Raw genomic sequence first — 16,731 nt, 5'->3', positions numbered from 1 at the left:
TGTTCCCTGTAGTCCTCACAGATTACATACCTCAGGCATAAGGTTTTGTAAGAAGTGACACACAGTACTGTATGGTACACAGGTAAAGCTCATCTGTGTTGGCATACATTTGTGTGTTGTATGTATGTCTGATGTGTGTGTAATTATGCCTGTACCATGCCCTCAATCATATCTGTGTTACAGGGTATACGTGTGTATCTAGCAACATGTATAGTCTAGTACAGCAGTATGCCACCTATATCAACAACTGTGCACATATGTTAGGCAGGGGGTTGGCATCAAAGACTACTGTGGTATACTGGTAATACTGTAATTGTACTTTACATTCATTGCAATGGATGACATCTTTCTTCATGCATTAGCTTGATATATACCTCCTGTGGCTAGGTGGTGCATTGTGTCACATACGGTGTGCCATGTACTGTTGTATAGTCTTACATACTGGTTTCACTTTGTTGCTGTGCAGAACATGGTTTAATATATAGAACGTGTCAGGCACTGTCAGGCAGTTGTGGGCTGAGCACTGATATGTGGTATTAAAAGTGTGTATCTACTGACAGCTAATAGGTTGATATATATGGCATTTCATTGATATCTGTACTTTAGAATGTTAAGTGTGACACATGACTTGCTCACAATTATTGTTTTATTGTCTTCCAGGGACATGTCTCACCATCGCAACCCTGAGTATTCCCCTGAAGAGGAGGAAATAATCATAGCCACCCTACTACAACATCACACCCTGCTGTTCTCCAGAACCAGCCAGGACCAGCATGGGCGCACTGCACTGTGGCAAGATGTTGTCCATCGGGTGAATGGCGTAGGCATGCATAACTGGAATTATGAGCAGGTACGCCATCACTGCAGTGATTTAATTAGACATGTCCGGCAGCATGCCTCCGATGTCCACAGACAACAGCTTGCCACAGGTGGTGGTGCAGCATTACATCCGCCCCTGACCAGAGTGGAAGAGCTGCTCCTCAGCGTGGTGGCTCCTGGCCAACCACTACAACAGACATGTGTTATCATGGAGGCCGGAGTCACCCAGCAAGTTGACTCGGAGCATGCAGGTAACATGGCATATCTGTAGACTACTGTTAGCTCGATTGTTAGAACATGCATATGTCAGATGTGTACTGTGTATTTAGAAGATGTGGAGCCTGGTGTTGTGCAATACTGATAATTTGGAACATAATCTGTATGCCTGTGACTGTCACCCGTTGTACTACTTTAAAATTGCAAACTCACAGCAGCAATGCCATAGTTGTTGACACTGACAAACTGTCTCATATCCTTGTAGGTCCCTCTGGTGTGACAGCAAGACAGCAGACCCATGCTGGTGAGTGTTCTACATTTAATATAGCAAATAACATGTGCATGTCATAGGAGAGTTGTAGGCCATATACACATGTAAAACACCTACAAATAATGCATGCTCTGCATGTTTTCTGTGGGACTATGCACATCTCAGTAACATGAGTAGCTGCCTCAAACACATGCAATACACAGAGCATCCCAACCAATTGTGGTACACTGTAGTGGACATTGTATAGGCAGAGTCAATACACATGCACACAACATACACCACTTTGTCATACGCAGTAAGTGTTAATATGATACAGATGGTGTATTTAGACACCTGCTGTAAGGTCAGACTCCAGTATCCCAAATGTCATCCATACAGCACACATACTATACCTGAGGGGTAGAGGCCTATCATGGGGTGGTGCGACACTCTTCAACACACAACCCATTCATGTTAGGCAATGCTCCCTATTGAACACCTTACATACCCATGTAACAACTGCCTGTGAAATGGTTAATGTAGCCAAAGTGCTGCAGTTCAGGTACAGCAAGATAGTTGCCAGTGTGGCACACATTAGTGGCCTTGAGTAGCCACATGATGCTGCCTGATGATGGCTCATGTTAGTACACTACATCCAGTTACAGTAACTACAGTACTACACATAGCATTCATTGCTATACACCTGACAGTTGTGTGCATCCAGCCATGGTATGTATACCTATGAGTGATGGTGCACAGGACATTGTAAAGCATTTAATACTTGCACAGCAATGCTGAGTCCATTTACACATTGTGTTCCAGGGTGAGGCCAATCATTGAACAACACACATGCATCAAAGACATGTATACTGTTATTAACAAGGACTCTCTACACTCACACTGCATGCTGTTGAGCAACACACATCCTGCATGCTGACACATGTGATAGGACTCTTTGGCTTGTGATACTGTACTCCACCATCAACCATTAATGAGTATGTTCTGGATTGCTGTTGGTGTGTGTGTGTGTGTGTGTGTGTGTGTGTGTGTGTGTGTGTGTGTGTGTGTGTGTGTGTGTGTGTGTGAACTTTAGTGAGTAGTGTATTTGTGTTCATGTGTGCATGTGTGCATGTGTTCATGTGTTCATGAGTTCATGTGTACATGTGTGCATGTGTGCATGTGTTCATGTGTTCATGTGTACATGTGTGCATGTGTGCATGTGTGCATGTGTTCATGTGTGCATGTGTGCATGTGTTCATGTGTGCTAACATCATGTACAGATTGTAAAGTATGTTTCCTGTCTTCCTCTCACAGGTGCTGAGGTTGTGTTGGTTGAGTGCAGCAGGGAACCTGAAGTCCCTGCCACAAATAGTGGAAATGATGATACATGTGTTGTGGCACAGGCAGGTTTGACAGGGTCTGTCATTGGTCCGCCAATCGACAGTACACAGCTTTACACCCCATCTATGTGCACATTCATACTGCCAATACATCCCTCATCACCAATGGCCTTAGCTGAGGGACAGCATACAGTAGGCATTGACCAGGATAGTGTGGTATCTATGGCACATGCATCCCCTCACAGCAGCCATACCCATATTCCTGGAATGGTACCACATAGGCAGATGTCCAGGGGTTCTTGTGGGAGCACTGCTGGTCATAATGCCGCTGGCAGACGTGCCCCCACAAGTCTTACAACCTCAGGTATGTTCCGGGCTGTAATGCAGGCACAAGCACATATGGAATGGTACACCAGACAGGGACTAAGGGCGCAGAGGGCCCATAACACCGCTATCAATGACAGTATCCGGGACCTTGCCAGTGCCATCCGTAATTTTATCAAGGTCATTGATAGACATTGGGGGGAGAGACACTAGATGTCCTCCGCAATGTCATGTCCATGTGCCAGAACAGTGCAGGATGGCTGAGACATCGACGTGGACGTATGCCAGCAACATCATCAGCTGGCAGTCATTGCAAACGACACACAAGTCACAGCCACTCCCGTAGTGGCAGTACCAGCCCCAGCAATGTTGGGGCTGGGCTGTCAATAGACCGTCCTAGAAGACCACGTGCATGTGGCTCTGGCCAGTCCCAGCAAGGACATGGGTCCAGTCAACATCCCTCTGCCTCTCATAATTCTCATAATAGTACCCAGTCTGGCTTAGTACCCAACACTGTCCGTGGCACCCCTGCCAGGCACAGGTACTGTGTCTGTGGCCAGAGACGGTGATCTGTACAGCCTGGCAGGTACAGTCTGTGGCTGTCCCACAACCTCCCGTATTTGGTTGCCACATGGTGGAACTGTGTGCATGCAGACACACACACACATAAACCAAACATCTAGGGCTAACACATACACACACATTACATCAACATTGACCCATGCTGTACTGTTGTCCCTCACACACACACACACACACACACACACACACACACACATATATACATGTCGATTGGATGGGTCAATGTCGGGCTCTGGCAAACCAACAACACACCCTGTCCATATGATGAAACTGTGCCACCTCCTGTCATCTGTAACATTGATGCAGGAACAGGCTAACATGGTGCTGATGCACAGAGTAACTTAATAGCAGTGTAGCAATGTTAGCATGTTGTCAACAGTAAAGTATAATGATATCCTTGTAGGTATATCTGAGCAGGCATGATGCATTAAAGCTATGATTATCAATGTAGTATTGTTTACACCAGTGTTAATTCCAAAAATGTATTGTCCACCCATGTGCCACTTGGCTGATGTGTGTAGTTTTAGCAGCATGTGTTGATGAGTGGACAGTATGTGTGTGATGTGTGCAGTACAGATTTGCAGGTGTACATTTGTGAACATGGTAGAGATGCACTGTCTGCATGTACGTGCATAGTGGACACATGGGAAGGGTGACATGCCTTGTATTACACAGTGTTAACACTTCATAGTTTCTATCGATGGCCAGTATGCATTTTACTACATATATGTTTTAACTTGGGTACACATGTGTGTATGACATGGTTTGACACTATGCTGTGGGCAATATTGTTACTATCTGTCATTGGTTTGCATTCTGGTAGTATACACAACCTCAACAGCCTAACAATAACCAATCGTTAGATGACGTCTTGACAGCTGACACACAGATGTAGGAAACACAGTAGCATTTGGATCCTGCTGGTACTATACTATACCAGTAACCAGTGGTATTGACCGCCACCCATTCCTGGGGCCACTCCTGTTTGTCATGTAACCCTCTTAGGTACAAGCAAACACACTAGGGATATGTCCGTCCACATCTGGTAATGCATACAGTGGCCTACAATGCATTCTTCGGATGAGACATTTATCCTCCACAAGGGTATCATACAGACAGATACCTGTTGTCCAACCCATGCTGTAAAGCTATAAGCCAACTATAGCATAGTCATCCACATTTACTAAACATAGTATCCCGACAGTACCACATAGGTAGTAGCCCACAACATGTAGAAGGGGTACCGATGTGTACATACAGCCACGTGTTATGTCATCTGTCCTTTAGTATTCACATTTCCAAAGGTATTCTGAAGTCCCTCAGTGCATCACATAAGCAATAAGGGGTATGTATGCATATCCACAAAGTTGTTGTACACCTATAATGAATGTCCATTATTGACAGACTTTGTTGTGTTTGAACATGTCTGAAATATACCTCAGGCATGAACCCTCACTCACGCTATTCTATTGAAACTGTCATGGGTGTGTGTGACACAGCTGACCTAGGCCACAGATCACTACAGTGGCTGGCCTTGTCACAAACATACATATGTGACCTAAGGTCTGAGAAGCAGCAGCACAATCTGTCAAAGGTAACAGATGCATTCATGTAGAAAGCAGGCTTCACACCTATGAACTAATTGAGGTCACATGTACATATATGTATTTGCCACACACATACCTGAAGTGTGCAATGCACATACTGTTGTTTTACTGATATGTCATACAGTAGTAAAAGCAAAACTCACAACACATTGACCAACAGTGTCACCCACACACACCCAGCAATTGCAGGATTCAAACACCTATCTAACGATACTAGAGCGATATGCATTAACACGATGTGTTATATGCTTTACTGGAAGCTTTGATTTCCCCTGCTGTATTTGTGGGATGCTGACATCATCAGAATTGCCAAAGAGGTATATACCTCTTTTAAGGTGTTTTCCTTGTCTCCAAAAAGGGCACTCCTCTCAAAGGAAATCACACGCAAACATACCCCCATACACACACACACTCAGCAATTGCAGGATTCAAACCCCTACCTAACTATGTTATGATACTAGAAAAAATCGCATTAACATGATGCTCTATATGCTTTACTGGGAGTTTTCATTTCCACTGCTGTATTTGTGGGATGCTGACATCATCAGACTTGCCAAAGAGGAATATACCTCTTTTAAGGTGTTTTCCTAGTCTCCAAAAAAGACACTCCTCTCAAAGGAAATCACACACAAACATACACCCCCCCACACACACACACACTCAGCAATTGTAGGATTTAAACCCCTATCTAACTATGTTATGATACTAGAGAGATATGCATTAACACAGCATGCTATATGCTTTACTGGGAGTTTTCATTTCCACTGCTGTATTTGTGGGATGCTGACATCACCAGACTTGCCAAAGAGGAATATACCTCTTTTAAGATGTTTTCCTAGTCTCCAAAATGGGCACTCCTCTCAAAGGAAATCACACACAAACATAAACCCCCCCACACACACTCAGCAATTGCAGGATTCAAGCCCCTACCTAATTATGCTATGATACTAGAGAGATACGCATTAACATGATGCACTAGATGCTTTATTGGATGTTTTCATTTCTCCTGCTATATTTGTAGGATGCTGACATCATCAGATTAGACATGGTAATGTGTGTGCACTTTGTTTTATGCAATCCCAGGACTGAGCCATGGGGGACAGCAGGTGTTAACAGCTTGAACAGGACTCCACGATTCTTAGCTTGTGTGATCTATCTGTGGACCAGTTGCCAATCCATCATATGACAATACATATTTATGCACAGGTTGTTGATTTTGTGGATATACACAAAATGATTTTGTGGATTTTCTGGGATGTTGGACAAGGGCTATTAAAAGTCTATGTGGGACGTGTGTAGCTCATTTCAGTGATGTATGTCCTGGGTGGCTGCCTTGCAAACAGTCTAGCAGGTTTGGGAACCATGATCTGCCCATGACCAAACCAAAGTTGGTAGGGTTGTGTGTTTGTAGACTTCCAATAGCTCTGTTAATGACTTCAATCATGATGGACTTCATGGCCTTGCAGATCAGACTTCCTGGACTTATAAGATTATAGTTCCCATGGTCTGTTGTGCACCAACACTTGTGGAGTGTGTCATATGTTGCTGTAACCCATTCAACAGTTTCATATCCTGTAGAGAGGGTGAGGCTCAACAGACTGTTCAGGTGCAGGGTCTGTTTGTTCTGCAGTTCACTTATGACACATATAGGGAAACAATGTAATCCAATTGATGTCATGTATTCAGCTTTGGAAGGAGCTATTTACCCATTATACATGTGATATCTCCTGGTATGATGATAGGGCCTTTTGTCAGTGGGAGGTGGGTATGTATGTATGAGCCTGTCTGACAGGATATTGACATTGTCAGTCATTTACAGTTGGCCCTGACTCAGGACATATATGAGTGTACATTGCTATTTATGACATAGCTGAAGGAAGTGTCATGGTTCTGTCTGGACTCCTTCGCAGATAATCTTTCCAAAACATCAACAAACGTAAGCACTAAACCCCTCTTATACTCTTTTACAGACTTAACACCCTACTGATCCTTTTTGATCAGTCAAAAAATATTTCATCATAATATCCTGACATGTCCAAAGGTCAATTTCGTGTGTACTCTCCAGTCCAGCTGGTGAATATGGGAATGTTGAGGCAATGTTACAACTGCCTTATGTACACAGACAACCCTCTCCTCCTCCCAACAAACTCAAATATATGTGAGAGATGCAACTATATAGCCAAACTGGAGGCTGAGCTCTCTCGACCCATGACTGGCACAGTCTATCAGGAGGAGAAGGTAACCACACATACCACAAATCCAGTCTCATATAGACCTATAGCAACAGTAAACCAAACACATAAACACTGAAAAACATACTCGGAGGCTCTAAATAAAAATCTGCCTAAGCAGCAGAGACCTCCAAAGCAGACACCCAAATAACTGCTACCCCACAACAACACCCACGTATCACATAGTTCACAAAGTCAGTGTGCCACACAGTCACTGCCCTTAAGGCTAAACAACACACCTATTACACTTGTAATAGGTGACTCTATTGTCAGACACACTGACATCCCACTCACCAGGCTGAACAAGGAGAAGGTCACTGTAAGCTGTCTGTTAGGTGCCAGGATCCGCCACATAACACATGCACTCAGGTCACTCCAAAGCAAGTACAAATATGACTCTGTCATTGTCCATGCTGGTGTGAATGACCTGAGACATACCTCCCTGGACTACATGAAAAGAGACATAGAGGAGCTCTCTAATCATGTAGCCCAGGCCGGTATGACCCTGACCTTGAGTAGTATCTTACCCTCACCAAGAATGATGCCACAGTATAAAGACAAAATGATCAATTTTATCAATTGGCTAACATATTGGTGTCATTCAAAGGGGATCCAGTGTTTGTCAGCCTGGGATGACATGCTCGACAAGCCATGTTGCTTCGCTAGGGATGGCTTGCACCTGTCACCCCTGGCCTTTCAAATACTGGCTAAGGCTCTTGCCACCCCCATAGTGTCTTTTTTAGGCAAGGCTCAAAAGACAAACCCACCTCCATAGACAATACAAGGAAAAATAAACTAATGGCAATGCTGCTCAACGCCAGAAGTCTAAACCTCAAAATGCACGCACTCAAGGCTCTCCTCAGTATGGAAAATATCGATATCTGTGCAGTAACAGAAACCTGGTTCAAGGCTCCCGAAAGCACCCCAGCACTACCAGGTTATACTTCATACCATGCTTTTCGGCCACAAAACTCAGACTGAACCACAAAAGGAGGGGGAGTATCCATACACATCAAAGATACCCACACCTCCAGGTTAGTAGCACTGCACGGAGCATTGGAGACCATCCATGTGCAACTAACAGTGGGCAAAACTGTCTTTCAGTTTGTAGCCTGCTACAGACCACCCTCCCAAACTCAGGAACCCCATTCGGCTTTCCTGAGAACACTGGAGAATATGAAGGTCTCTCCAAACGCCAATATATTGGGTGACTTCAACTACCCAAACATTGACTGAGAATACTACTCAAGCCCCAACACCCTCGCCCAATGGTTCCCAGAATTTATAAACTCAAATGCTATGGAACAACTGGTCACCACCCCCACAAGAGGGGAAAACATATTGGACCTGGTCATCACCAACATGGGGACTCTATGTTCCACAGCAGAGGTATACCCTCATTGGTAAGGTCAGACCATAAATTAATCTCACTGGACATCCATATCCCATCCCCACCCCCAGCCAAGATAATCTCGGTGAAGAACTTCTCAAAAGCAAACTTCACACTTCTCAAAACCAAGGTGGTATCCTTCAAAGCCCCAGGGCCAGTGGAAAATATTGCTCAAACCACAGAATCCTTTACAAACACATTCTATGGACACCTACAGGAATGCATGGATTGTGCTATCCCAAATAAAACCAAGACTGACTCCTCCAAAGGCAGAAGACCAGACCATAAATAAGCTATACAACAAAAGGAGGAAGCTACTACATGATAGAGCAAAATCCCAAAAAGGGAAGGCATCTCTGATTAGCACTAGTAAGAAGCTATGATCCCTCATAAAATCATCTAAGGCCAGCTTCAAAAGAAAAATTGCACAAGACACTAAAGACAATCACAAGACCTTCTTTAGTTATGTCAGGAACCTGGGTGGCAACTCCCAGATATGCTCTGAGTTAGTGCAAAATGACAAAAAATACACTGAACCCACAGACATTGCCAACATCCTGGCAGACAGGTTCAGTGCAAATTCCCCCCCACCCCCCCAAAAGAGCAAATGTCCATCCCAACAGAGTGTAGCCTCCCTGACATCACAGATGAACAGGTGAGAGCTGCCCTCTCCAAAGCAAAAACACAGCATCAATGGGACCGGACGGTGTCCCGGGCTGCATCTTACATGAGCTTCAAGAAGAACTTAACCCTCACATAAAGTCACTGTTCAATCTCAGCCTTACTACAGGATATGTACCCAAGGAATGGCGTACAGCAACAGTGGTCCCACTCCACAAAGGTGGTGCCACAATGGACTCCGGTAACTATCGCCCTATAAGCCTGACTAGACTGGTCTGCAAAGCTATGGAGCATATCATCATGGAAATCATAAACAAAGACATCGGGAACCTAGAGACACTGGATCCTACCCAATTCTTCTTTGTTAAGGGCAGATCTTGCCTCTTGAACCTGGTCAACTTCTTTGAAACAGTTACCAGGGCCATAGACGAAGGGAAGGTAGTCCACACAGCCTACCAGGACCTCGCAAAAGCCTTCGACACAATACCCCACTCGGGCATCATAAATAAGCTCACCTCTTAAATATCAACCCATATGTCACAAGATGGGCTGCAAACTTGCTCAGGGATAGCACCCACATGGTCAGAATTGCAGGTGCCATGTCAGACTCTAAACCAGTTACAAGTGGCGTCCCACAAGGCTCAGTCCTAGGACCTCTCTTGTTCGGTATATATTTCTCTGAGGTACAGGCTAACACGGGAGGACTATGGCTGACCAAGTTCGCAGATGACTGCAAACTGGGTGCCACAATCGACTCTCCAGCTGACACAAGCATCCTCCAAAAGGGTCTCACAGAGATGGATAACTGGTGCCAGAGCCATGGCCTAAAGCTAAATGCCAAAAAATGTATAGTCATCCCCTTTGGGGAAAAACAAAGTGCCCACAAATTACCACATAGGTGGTAATCCATTATGTATGGAAGAAGTAATTAGGGATTTGGGGACCCAAGTAGATAGTAATCTCTCGTTTGACAATCACGTTGCCAAAGTGGTTAGAAAGACCTTCTATATAGCCCACCTTATCATGAAAGGTTTCACATCTAGATCAAGAGAGGTCATTGTGCCCCTCTACTCATCACTCATCAGGCCCATAATTGAATAAATGCCCCATTTGGGATGTACCTTACCCGACACCTGCAGCAACTGGAAAGACCCCAAAAGTACCTCTCCAAGAGGATCAAGGGACTCAAACAGATGCCCTATGCAGTTTGGCTAGAGAAACTCCAGCTCTACTCAGTTGCTTACCGCTTACTCAGAGGCGATCTGTGCCTGACGTATAAAGCCATGTCCAACCCAGAATTAATGGACATGCTACAACTCAGGAAATCCAAATCTCTTAGAGCTACACGCTCCAGGGACTTAAACCTCAGCACAGACATAAATAGGACATGCTGGAGGGACAGATTTATATCCCAGAGGCTCCCCTCACTCTGGAACAAAATTCCAGTCCAAGTTAGGCAGAGCCCCTCACTGACCCTCTTCAAGAGATCTTGACGAGTGGATGGGAGATCGTAAGTTTACCCCTGGGATCTCTTCTGGGTCCCTGCTAGACAGAGGCACAATAAACTAACCGTAAGAGGGCTATCTTCTGTGACCTACTATTCAAAGGCACAGACTACTAATCTAAAAGGGTGGCAAAAGCCAAACACACTCTGGCTAGGCTTATAAATGCCCTAGGGCAGATAGCCTAGTATCAACCTATGAACCTATGAACCTATGATAATGTTTGGAGTACACATTGTTTATTGATGATACTGATTGCAGGTTTTTTATCTTCTTTGCTTTCCCACTTTCTATGAACAACCTAAGTATCTGTAGTACATATTTGATTATGACAGGGTTCCAATATATTATATATGTGTCTGTTGTCATATAACTGTGTGCACAAGACAGGATTGGTGAATAGTGAGAGGTTCCTGGGTTAACACATGCAACTGTCAGATATGTGTGGCCCACTGCTGTACTCAGACATGGCCTAAGTGTGTGAGCATGCCCAGTTTGGCCTTTCAGTATTTTGTTGCCTGACATTTGCCTCATTTAAGTGTGTGAGCATGCCCAGTGTGACCTTTCAGTATGTTGCTGTCTGAAGTCCACTACATTTGTAGACATGTGTGAACACGCCCAATATTAACATTTATACTATATGTGTGTTGAAAATCAAGTTGTATTTTTACTGCAGGGCTCACCTTTGTGTCATAACTCGACAGGGATTATGCTGTGCCTGCAGGGTTTCCATGAGACACTTTGCATTGACTTATCAACATTTCTTCATACAGGCTGACCAGTGAAATACTGTCATGGTTTAGTGGTTCAGTACTGTGACTATAATCCACAGTATCCTGGGTTTGAAGACTGTCACAGCTTTATATTTTTCATACTGGGCAGAACAGACTGCTTAAAGAACAGTAAAGCAAATATGAGCATGTTTACCTGCTTTTGCTCAACTATGCCCAAATTTGACCGAACTTGCCCAACATTGCTCAACATTAACCAACATTGCTGAACATTGCCCAATATTGCTCAACATTGCCCAAAGTTGTGCTGGTTAGCAATTTTGTTTACATATACTAAATAGTGATAAAAGATGTTTAGCACTGCTTTATATTGCTTAAAACATGGCAATCATGCCTCAGTTGGTGCTGCAAGGCTGCCTATGTTGGATGCACATAGTACACTCCCTATACATGTTTGACAACAGGTAGTGTCAAGTTAGGCATCCCTTTTGCTGTATGTGTGAGTCAGAGAGAGGTATCATTTCCAGGGTTCCTACTGAGCCAGTGTATGAGCTATGCGTTGCCTCTTTGCCAAGGCCAAAGCATACTGGGCACACCTCCTTCTGCCTACTGGGGCAGGCTCAGGTTGTTCCTCCTCCGAGTCATGCTCTGCCTGTGATGGCCTTGGCAATGGTGGGGGGCTGTTTGTCCCTGCCCTATACTGCTCCTGCTGCAGCTGTTTTCGCAGGATCATATTATGTAGCATAGCACATACCATGACAATTTGGGTACATGTAGTTGGTGAGTACTGCAAGGCTCCACCAGATGTGTCCAGGCACCGGAACCATGACTTGAGCAGCCCAAACACATGCTCGATTACATTTCGTGTTTGTGCGTGTGCCTCATTATGGCATTCCTGTTCAGTTGTGTGTGCATTTCTGATGGGTGTCATCAGCCACGGCTCCAGTGCATATCTAGCATCCCCCACTAGGTGACCATGAGGGATATCCCCATTGGCAAATGTCTGGTACAGCTGTGTCAGATGACAGATATGGGAATCATGGTAGCTTCCAGGGCACATTCAGTATTATGCCCAGGGCATCACACATGACCTGGCAGTTGATGGAGGGGAAGCCCTTCCAGTTAAAGTAGGCCCTACCCTGCTCACCAGCTGGTGCTTTGATGCATATGTGCATGCAGTCTATTGTACCCACTACCTCAGGGTATTCTGCTATTTGCTGGAAAAGACGCATGTTGCTGGCCAATACCTCATGGGAATTGGGGAAATATACATGATCACCGACATGTGCTGACATGGCATTCAGGAACTGGTGCAGTACCCTGGATGCTGATGCCTGTGAAATCCCCATCATATCACCAGTTGGTCTCTGAAAGGTACCTGTTGCTAGTATTCTTAGGCCAACCCATACCTTGGTTTCCACTGGGATGGGTTCCCCTATGTTGGTTCTGTGTTTGAGGCGTGGCCTGCACAGCTCAACAATTTGCTGCATGAGGTCTCTGTCCACTCTATAGCGCTCCACTATCTCCAGCTCATGTAGCCCCTGGTAGGTTACCCTGGGCCTGTACACTCTTCTCCATCTCCTCACTGTGGGTTGCTCAGCAGCATTCGCATTGTCACCACCCTGAGCATGTTGCATATGTCGCCTTATAACAGCAATGGCAGCCCCTAACATTTCTTTGTCTCAGTAAAGCTTTTTAAGTTTTCTCTTCTCTTAGTTTACTGCAGTGTTGCAGTGTCTCTGAGGAAAACATGGTGGAAAGTTGTTTGCAGAGTTTTAAGTGCTGGGCTGGGCTGGGCTAGTGTACTGCCTGTGTAATTGCCTGATTCTGATTGTTTTCACCTGCTAGCTCTGCTAGTTCTCCTTGGTTAACTTTCTAGTATTTGTTGTGCTTCCTTTTCCCTTTATGTTTCCACAGGGGGGAGCACCGTGCATACAAGTGCAAACACGCACACACCAGCTCACACGCGCGCACACATGCTTACATGGCCTAACACTTGCTGACTCCTGCTTAAATGCGCGCACACAGGTGCAAACACACTTACACACATTTCAACAACCTTACACATACTTACTTCGGCTTAAATACGTGCACACAGATGCACACGCACGCACACAGTCTTACTCGGATATACAAGTGCACACGCAAACACATTGCAGGCACTTCAACAAGAAACTTTAGTGTTATCCATGGCATACACCTTCAATTTCTTGGCTTTAGCTAGGATACCTGTTGACACACCTCTTTCAGTGATGAGTAACTGACAGCAAACAGATGCCACTCTGCTCCAATGAGCTTACATTCTTTCATACATACCCCCCTCGTGATGTCACCTATCTTCTACTCTGATACTCCCCTTATCCTACTCTTACACTCCATGGACTTTGCTCATTTGCTATGTAAAATTGGGATTCACTATCCTTACCCTCATTTGCATAGGATTGCCTACTAATGCTTGGTTACATCTCTTAGACTGAGCTTCCCCCCTTAGCAACCTCTACTCAGTAGCCATGTTGTCTTCAGCCTGCCATTCACTTGCTTGGAAAATTTATATTTTCAATTAAATCCCTATTTGTTTCTTTTAATTTTTGGTTTTCTGTTTTTTAAAGTGCAGCACGTTTGCGCGGCGCTGCACTATGCTTAAACTTCAGAGATCGAGGTAAAAAAAAATATATATATATTTTTTATTTTGCAACGGGGAACATTGCCAATGGCCATATATTGGCATGCTTCCTCAACTGGATGCATCCTTTATTTGGAGCTGTCACGGCTCCGTTTTGCTATTTGAAGAACGGTACTCTGTTGTCAACGGAGTACATTTCTGCAAATAACACTACTCTTACTCAGACAGGTTAGGGTTTCCTGGATCACAAATTTACCTCATTTGCATAGCTTTCAGCAGCAAATGAGGTAATTTGCATAACTTTGTCCTGTCTGTGTAAGAGTCATTTTAGGAGCTCTCTTGCATGCCCCTGCCGGCTGTTCCTGGATCGCTCGGCAGACATGTTGGCTGCATGGAGTCTTACTCTACTCTTAGACTCTGTGCAAGCCTTCGTGAATCCAGCCCAGTTGTTCAGTTAAACTTTCCCGGTAACCAAATGCAATCAATCAATCAATCAATCAATCAATAAATAATGAATTATTAAAGAAATCAGGAAAGATGGGGAAAGTAGGACTTGGGAATTAAGAAGGAATCTGATAATGAAAAGAGCAGGGCTTGTGAGAAAAGGAAGACTGAGTGTGTGACCACAGGAGAGGATCACTAGTAACAATCAAGATGATGTGATGGAGATAGTGAGGAGAGAAAAGACTTTAATATGAGATGAAGTAGAAGTTCAAAGCATAGATAGATAGACTGAAAAGGTAGATAAAGACTCATGACTGTGATTGACACAGTTATGTAACAACACAATTTGAAGATGAGTTTCAAGGAGAGACTTGACTGCCACATAGAACCCTTATTTAGAGGCAAGACCTCCTTTAATCAGTGAGAGATTATTATATTTTGACTGAGTAGCCATTGTAGGTCGATCCTCTCTAAGATAGCTTGACTTTTCTTTCTAAGGTATACTTGGACTGAAGTGGTCTTGGGTGTTTATGCCTAGCCATTATTGGAGTATAATAGCTTGTGAGCAATTGTTGTTTGGGTTCATTTCAGATGATTAGGACATTCTAGCTGCATAAGCATGGTTGCAATAGTAACAGCAGGGAGGTGCACTCACTTATTACAGTGCTGACTGCAGGAATGCATACCAACACAAACAGTATATGGAAAGCATATAGACTGTTGGAAAGTATGGGCTGTAGCTATTCCAGTACACATGGTCAGAGAGACCACATTCTTGTACAGCATACCAGCCTTCTAATTGTTTTTCATGATGGCTGACTTGATATGTAGGTCAATCCTGACCTGACTGTCCAAGATGACAACAAAGCAGCTTTTCAGATTTCACAGTTTCAGTTAATGAGAAATATACATGGGTTCAAAGAAGATAAAAAAACAAGTGTAGAACAGGCTGGTATTTTCCTTGTGTTTTTTTAATCTATGTGTTTGTTTTCCTTTTTGGCAAATGCCAGTGAAGTAAACCTGTTCTACTAAATGGATTCAAAGGGGCAGCATTGTTTTCATACCCAATGGTTGTGCCACATTAGGATAAGTTATTTAGTTAAGGTGGTACAACTGACAAAAGTAACTTGCTTGGAGGTGGTTGGGGGGTCTTTAGCTTTCAAATCCACCTTGGTTCCTGCTCCCAAACCCACCAATGGCCTGGACATGAGATTTATCCAATATCAAGTAAATTAAAAACATATGACATACCCATTCCAAAACAGCATACATTTTGAATTTTTATAAGAAATTATTAAATAAACACATAATTAAGCAAATGAGTAAACAAATGATATCCAAAAAATAGCATTTCAGATAAAAATCATTGGCAGGGTTTTGTGCAGTCTCAGACAAGAACAATTAAGGTTACAAAACACCAGGTATTAAGCCTCCTGTCCTCATTAGCTACATAACATACATTGATATTTCAGTCATGAGGTATATAGTCACTTGGCCATACATGGACATTCATAGATCTGAAACAAAACAGGAGCTCCCAAACCCTTTTTGCTTTCACATTAAATAAATATGTATCTGTGTGTATGTATGTGTGTGTGTGTGTGTGTGTGTGTGTGTGTGTGTGTGTGTGTGTGTGTGTGTGTGTGTGTATATACACACACACACACCTACACACACACACATGCGTGTGTGTGTGTGTGTGTGTGTGTGTGTGTGTGTGTGTGTGTGTGTGTGTGTGTGTGTGTGTGTGTGCATCTATATTTTGCAGTTGATCTGCATCCTATATACGATTTGTTCTCTCGTCTGTTCCCATTGCTCTCTGGGACAAGTTTTAGCTTCCCCATTACCCTAAGTAGGATAAAGCAAGCATCAGAGAGGGAATGAATAAACAGAACAGAAAATATGTGAACACTGGAATCTCAGTTAAGGTTTAGCTTATCCCACTTGCACACTCAGTCTATATTTATAAACCCTAACCCCCTCCTCCTGTAGTAGAAAAGCAGTTACCTACTACTGATGTCCACTTCCTTAGCTACCATACTAGGACATTG

The 16,731-nt window shown here is 43.9% G+C and overlaps 1 protein-coding gene across 2 annotated transcripts in view; it reads right to left on the bottom strand.

Moving 5' to 3' along the window:
- SLC39A12 (solute carrier family 39 member 12) overlaps positions 1 to 16,731 on the bottom strand; it is a 737,778-nt gene that overhangs the window by 620,593 nt on the left and 100,454 nt on the right. The gene's annotated exons all lie outside the window — the stretch shown is intronic.

Source organism: Protopterus annectens, chromosome 3.part0 (genome assembly GCF_019279795.1).
Source record: "Protopterus annectens isolate FY-2018-M chromosome 3.part0, PAN1.0, whole genome shotgun sequence".
In the NCBI taxonomy this organism is placed as follows: Eukaryota; Metazoa; Chordata; order Ceratodontiformes; family Protopteridae; genus Protopterus; species Protopterus annectens.
Note: the sequence above shows the minus strand (reverse complement) of the source record. Positions and strands in the feature narration are given on the sequence as shown.